Genomic DNA, 7,610 nt, shown 5'->3' on the forward strand with positions numbered 1-7,610 from the left:
GACATATCATAACAGGTTCGATGCTGCAACAGCCCCTCCAGCTAGACTCTTAAAGTGACCCTGTTAAATACCGGTACGTCACTCATTTTGATTTTAAATCGGCCAAAATATATATTAAAAAAGAATAGTCTGTCCTAATGCATCTTGTATGCATGCAACATATATTTTATTTAAATATTATAAACCATGTTCACTATACGTGAGCCCTATAACTGGTTATCTTCTTCTTTAGTGACTTTTCATTGCTTTTACTTTTTACAGTTGTTTTACTTCATTGTTCACTCTTTTTACAGTTGTTTTACTTCATTGTTCACTCTTTTTGCAGTTGTTTTACTTCATTGTTCACTCTTCACAGTTGTTTTGCTTCATTGTTCACTCTTTTCGCAGTTGTTTTGCTTCATTGTTCACTCTTTTCGCAGTTGTTTTGCTTCATTGTTCACTCTTTTCGCAGTTGTTTTGCTTCATTGTTCACTCTTTTCGCAGTTGTTTTGCTTAATTGTTCACTCTTTTCGCAGTTGTTTTGCTTAATTGTTCACTCTTTTTGCAGTTGTTTTGCTTCATTGTTCACTCTTTTCGCAGTTGTTTTGCTTAATTGTTCACTCTTTTCGCAGTTGTTTTGCTTCATTGTTCACTCTTTTCGCAGTTGTTTTGCTTAATTGTTCACTCTTTTCGCAGTTGTTTTGCTTCATTGTTCACTCTTTTCGCAGTTGTTTTGCTTCATTGTTCAATCTTTTCGCAGTTGTTTTGCTTCATTGTTCACTCTTTTTGCAGTTGTTTTGCTTCATTGTTCACTCTTTTCGCAGTTGTTTTGCTTCGCTACAGTTAATATTGTACGGGATCATTCCTGAAACACAGCATTAATATTGCATTGTCACTGTGGTATCACAGTGTCTCTCTGCGTAGATGTTTAACTGACAGCCACACACACCGCAAGCGAGCGTCTTAACAGCTATGCAAAAGAGACAGGCTGCTCTGCAGGTGTGGTTATAGAGCGTCTGACCTCATCTCACCACCAGGGGTCAGAATCACTAACCGCAGAGCATCACACAACACTGCCCCGTTACACAAGAGTCCCGTGTTCAAAGACCTTCTCTTGACCGGCCAAGGAAAACGTTTCGGGAAACAGAATCCACCCCAGAAACCATGTTTCCTTTACCTGGAAATATCCAGCAAATACAAGCTGGAGCAGTTATTTCTGGAAACATGTTACCTCGTGTGTGCTGAGCTGGGGTCTTGTCAAATACCACAGATTCTTTATTCGCGTCCCTGCCAGGGGCGATATGAACACGATCAGGCAGCTTTTAAATACTACCACCTCCCGGTTCTCTTTAATAGGCTCAATTTCTCATATGTTCTGCTTTGAGATTAACCACTTAAAGGTGCAATCTAAATTGTGGCGTGCTCTGAAACAGCACAACTAGTCAACAAATAAATAAATAGATGTTTACAAAATAGGCTTGCTGTCTCACTAAGATATTACGGGCCATGTTTCCAAAATGTTTCCGCCATTCTTTAATGAACTCCTGTTTTTTAAAGGAGAATAATTCATATTAATGTTACACAAGGAGAAACAAACCAATGGAGAGTGCTGAAGAGAACTTGAATTATATTACTGAGCTGTTTGGATCTAGTTTTGTAAAATGAACAGGTGTGTTATAGTTAATTAAAGACTGGAGGAAACGCTTTGGAAATATAGCCCAATGTAACTTATTTGCATATAAATTAGAAAACAAAGATACTGGAATCGTTTTTGTAAACAAGCATTTTGGCTATAGAAAGAAGATCAAAGTGTTTTTTGTTGTTGTTGTTCTTTTTTTTTTTTTTTTTGCTCTCAGTAGGTAGCTTCATTTGAATCTCTATTTTTCTATGTCCTGTATTGTTTTATGGTGTTTCTTGCTTGAATGGAGAACACTGTGTGCAGGGCTGCTCTCTTCAAGGAGTTTTTAGTGTTGTATTTGGGTGCTGCGTGGACATGTAGAGTGGGTGGGGCTTGCAGAGCTGACAGGTCCTATTGTCACATGATTTGAATGCAATGAGGTAGGCGGTTAGGTCCTGGATTCTCCAGACAATCTCAAAGCCAGGTAAAGGCAGAGAAAAATGATAATAAAAACAGAACCCAGAACCACTAGAATGACTGGAAGCACCATCAAATGACAAATCATGTAAAAAAAGAAATTAAAATGGCATTTAAACTCTTCAATATTGAGCGGTTTTGTACCGTGGTTCTGAAAATCAAACACATCATAGTGCCTGTGTGACAACATCAAATCTGAAATGGATCTGAAGCAGCCTTGCTGTCATCCCTGTTAATTCTACTCAAGCAGAACAATGCAGCCTGCAATGTCTGTACATGGGATCTGTGCCCTGCACGATGGCCTCTGTTAAAATCATTTCAGTGTAAAGATAGCACAGACTACATACAGTGTGCCGGCTTTGTGTGTGCTCAAAGCACAGAGAAAACAACTTACACAACATCATCCCACGAGGAGGACTCAATAACCCACTGTGCTATAACTTCCCATTGACAGGGTTTCATATAACCCTCGGACTCCTTCTCATTAGGAATGGTTCATGGGAAAAAGAGCCTTTGAGGTTGTTCCAGGACCATGGGGTTTTTCACATAATGTTTACGGATTAGAGCCCTAGAATGTTCTATTTAACACGGTGGACTTCTCAACACCAGTATATATATATATATATATATATATATATATATATATATATATATATATATATATATATATATGACGTGTTATTCCAAGCGCATGTCTCATTTCCAGCTGCTTCGCTACCAGTCTGCAGACCCCAAACATGTTTTAAAACCATAAAGACGTTGAATATAACATAATATAATATATTAGAATCTATTTCACCTGCCTTAATCAGGCACAATGGTTCAGTCCCTTTAATGGTGAGGTTATTCACTGCCACCCTGCCCACCTCTTTTCTGTTTGGATAAGGACTTGGCCTTGAATAGACGAAACAGTGAAGAGTTACTAGACCGGTCCCAGCGCTTGAAGGAATGAGTCATAAAGCATGGGAGAGGAAACTGAATCTATTTTGCCTAGGACCAACGAATTTGACTTCCGATGGAGTTTAATGTGTAGTTATAAAGTGTGGCCACTGGGGGGCACCAATAATACTATTACTGGTAACTAAGCAGGTTTCTTAATTTGTATTATTTCAAATTGCAGTTATTTGAATACAAAGACATGTGTTTCAGAGGGCCCAATGAGCAGTTTTTGTATTTCTGGTGCAGTAACTTGTTTTGGTATTGGTCAATGGGTAAAGGCGCATTAGCCAAGCATCTAGTACACATTCCCCTTTGATGTGCAGCTTTACTGCAGCCCGTATCGTTTACTGTTGCTGTTCAACCCCATTAGTCTTCACAGGTAATATAATATAATTGTTTCGTCTATTAACACAAGATATGGAATTTGGATTATAATAACTGTTCCTTTGCTATGGTGTACAGGAAGAGTGTGCATCACCCGCCTCAAATCAGAGAGTTTGTTATAGACCTTTGTTATAGTCTCTTTACAGAATAGGAGAGGCACGAGGCAAGTACGTGATGCACTGTAGTACTGTCCTGTTAAAAATGTCACATGGCTAATCATCTGTTAATACAAAAACAACTGTGTCCAAGAGGGCTGCTTCTGTTGACGGATTTTGAGATGACAGGCTGTCAAGTGAACTAGTGAGTGAATTAGCAGGGATCACAAGAACGCCTGTCTGCTCTCGTCTAATGGACTTTCTTTCATGGGTTGATGCATGGAGAGGGGGTGGGGGAGTCTAGACAGTCTACGCATAAAAAGCACATGTTTCATGCACAATTAGCATGTCTGCTATCATACGCTATGTGATTTAGTCACTCTGAGTTGTGAAATAGGAAGCACTGTTCTGAGAAATTGGAAGCAAGCCCATCGGTTACTGAAAAATACTTACTGAGTATGTAATGTCATGGCATCTCAGCCCATTGAATTGGATGGACAGGCAGGGGTTGGATGCGAACCACTAACCTCACGGTATAAAGACTAAGGTGCAGCTCTGTAGTGGAGAGGTAAGTACGTGCCTTATGCTGATTCCAGTGTTACCGACTCATCAGCCGCTTGCAATGCTGCTGTGTTGAGCAGTGTAATAATGCGGGATAGGCGTGCCTCTTCCATAGGCAGCAAGGATAGTGTTGTCGTGCTCAAATTAATTCACTAGATGGCGCCACAGTACGACAAATGTAGAGCTGCCTGACACTCTTAAACTAGAACATGCATACGGATTGTATTTTCGCATACAATGTAACATTGCTTAGGCCTGTCAGAAATGTAAAGTAGAACACACAGAAGAACTGAAAAATCACTGCCACTGCATTCTGCTGTAGAAAAAACGTCATCACCTGAATTGAGCTGCCCTTGTAAACAGCCTGTTGCATTTCAGATTCAATACACTGTTCCCAGTCCCAGTATAATATTGCAGTTTTTCCTGGTATTTTTTAATTAAGATAAGAATCTGGTTGGCACCTTGGGAAAGTGGAGCAGCTGTCTCAGAAACAGTCCCAGCTGTCGATGGCTGGCACTCAGCAGAAGCACTGCCAAGGTGTCCTCTTGCCTGATACAGATAAAGGCAGTTAATCCCTAGCAGGCTGCCTGTGCCAAACTGCAGGACAAGAAGGCTCTGGTGTGTGTTAGGGACTGGACTCTCTGCAAGAGACAAACTTAATACTGTGTAGAGGAATAGTTAATCGAATTGAAAGATGGAAGAAACCTCTTATATGTACAGTGCTTGTGATAACACCATGATTCCTGTTATTCACAATAGATTTAACTCATTACCCTGGTGTTTGAAAATGGGACCAAGAGGAGCGATAAGGCAGAGGTTCATAACCTGAAAGAAAATGAATATACTGACACAAATGAATGGCTCCGATATGGTTTCATTGCACATCCGGTACGAGCACACGCGTCCTCTGAAATGTGTCGTCAGCTCTTCCGCTTCTTTTCACTCTGCAGGCCCGCCATGCAGCTACCTCAGAGCTACAGCATTAGAGGACCACGCAGCTCTGGGCCACAGGGCGGCGCTCGGCCAATTGTGCGCCGCCCCCTGGGAACTCCCATCCATAGCCGGCAGTGTAATTCAATATTTTAATGTAACGTTATTCAGCAGGTTTCATTTGACTTTATGAAGCAAAGTTAAGCCCCTTTCACACTGGCATGATCTACCTGGGTCAGAACTTACCTGGGCAGGACCCGGTGTCATGCAGGTCAGGTGCATGATTTAACCCTGCTTTTGATAAAGCAATACGCATATCAATGCCCCGGAAGCAGCTTGTTTCTGACGCTTCCATCCAAGCTTCTCTTCTCAATGTTGATTAGAACAAACGTTTCTTCATCCCTGCCGCAAACTGGCTCATGGTGTGTCCCAAGCAACAAAAATATGGCTAAACAGAATAAACAGAAAGGTTCCTTGCGGAAGTGAAACTTTCACGCAGGCATGGCTGTTTGTTATTGTGTCGGCTCACGAACGGCCATAAAGCATTTTGTCTCACTCAACCCGGGTCAAAGTGTATTGACCCACCAACCCAGGTACGTGGTGTCACACTACGCAGGATTGTGACCCGGGTAGGCAGAACCTGGGTCCGGACCCGGGTAGGAGTGCCAGTGTGAGAGGGGCAGTTAATTCTATGGGGGGGGATGCAAAATGTTTGGCCATAGCTCTTTTTTTTAATGGTACACTGTCAAACACCAGGGATCAATGCTTGGTTCTAAACTAGCCTTTGAAGAACAAATAGCTGTAAATGCAAAAAAAAAACCCTGGTGAGCACACTGGAGATACACCCTGTCCCTACATTCATGTTGTTCTAGTTTACAAGGTTTATATGGGTGTGATTGTATTTGTAAAAGTGTTGCCTCGGGACATGTTGTTCTTGTATCTTTTTCTCCAGAGCCAGCGGCCCAAAGTTTCAGTACGGTTAACATATGTTCTGCACTGCAGGCTACATGGGAACAAGTACTTTGAAAACAAGCAAACGTACAACCAAGCAAGCAAGCCAGTGACATTTCTGCCCCGCCTACAGCAGTAACTTCAAACTGAGAGCCATTATCAGTAACCTGGAAATGTTGGTCACACCATTACCTAAATCCACGGTCTGCATGTGTTTAAAGGTTTGATCTATACTTTCATAAAGCCCTAGTCAATAGCTTTCACATGCCGTACCAGCGAGTGCAAGCTGTCCTGCAAACACCCATCGTTTGCAACAGGAACTGCCATCGAAGCGCCTTGCCAGAGATCATGGATAACCAATTAATCACACACTGGTAGATGTCCAACAGACATGCCAGTTCATGACCAGCCTCTATCCTGTTACATATTAAAACCCTCACTGAAATCTTCAGCAAAGTCTTTACATTAAGTGTCTGTAATTATCTCCTGCACCATATACTGTATGTAAGCACACAATTGTATCAGAAAATGGTTAGGATTAGGTTTAGCGGATGGGGTTAGGGTTAGGGTTAGGGTTAGGTTTAGAGTTAGGATTAAGGTTATCTCATGAAAAAAGATTTACACATTAAGCACACTGTAACTGTGCATAATAACACTGTAATTATGTGTAAGTACACATGTATTTGCTAAATAAGAGATACTTCAGGTAAAGTGTTACCAACTTTCATAATTACCAAACTGGGAACATCAAGTTGAAGGTATATCTTCACAGGGCCCCAAATCAAGCCGCCTGTCCTGTCCTGTCAAAACAGCAATATTCTTAATCCAAAACAACAATATACCACACATACATCTGAAGTGAGCATTTTCATCCACGTCTGTATATTTAAAAAACAAAAAAATATTCTAAAAAGAAAAAAAAGTCAATTATTTGTCACAATCCAGTAGGATTCTTAAACTACTGTGAAACGTGTTAACTTCACGGGACATTTTGTTTTATAATATACATGTATATATTGTATTTATATATTTTGTTTTTAATTCTTAATCTTATTATTATTTTATTTAAAAACAAAATATGATATGTTAAATATATATTTCAAGCGTTTACGAGCGGTGCTAAGTGGCAGGAACACGATAGCCGTGTAAACGAGCTGATAGGGACTCAGCGGGTTAAACCTCTTCCGAAGGAATGTTAACAAATAAACACGATCCAGCTGCCGCGCGCTACCACTCCAGCTGTGCTATTGGTAGCAAGCGAGCCAGTGTTCCCCGTGACCGTTTCTTTGCAGCAGCATCAGAGCCGTATTGTACACACAAGAATTAAGTGGGGGTGAAAGAGGTACATACAACGCTAGCCTCCCGCTAGGCAGATGATAAATCCACACAGCTTTTTATAAAACGCCAGTTTTCAAAAGTTTCCCTTAACAATACGGCTCTTACTCCTGCTGAAAATAGCCCTAGTGCGTTGGATTTGTGCGCACTTCAGATTGCACAATAATAATAATAATAATAATAATAATAATAATAATAATAATAATAATAATAATAATAATAATAATAATAGCCCATGCTCTAGCGCAGCTCGCTGGGTTTGTGGCACTTGCTTCCCCACCCAGTGTAAACATGCCTTGCTTGCGAGTTAGCTGTTAAATATGCAACCAATCCTGAAGCAC

Source organism: Acipenser ruthenus, chromosome 8, assembly GCF_902713425.1.
Source record: "Acipenser ruthenus chromosome 8, fAciRut3.2 maternal haplotype, whole genome shotgun sequence".
NCBI classification, from domain to species: Eukaryota; Metazoa; Chordata; class Actinopteri; order Acipenseriformes; family Acipenseridae; genus Acipenser; species Acipenser ruthenus.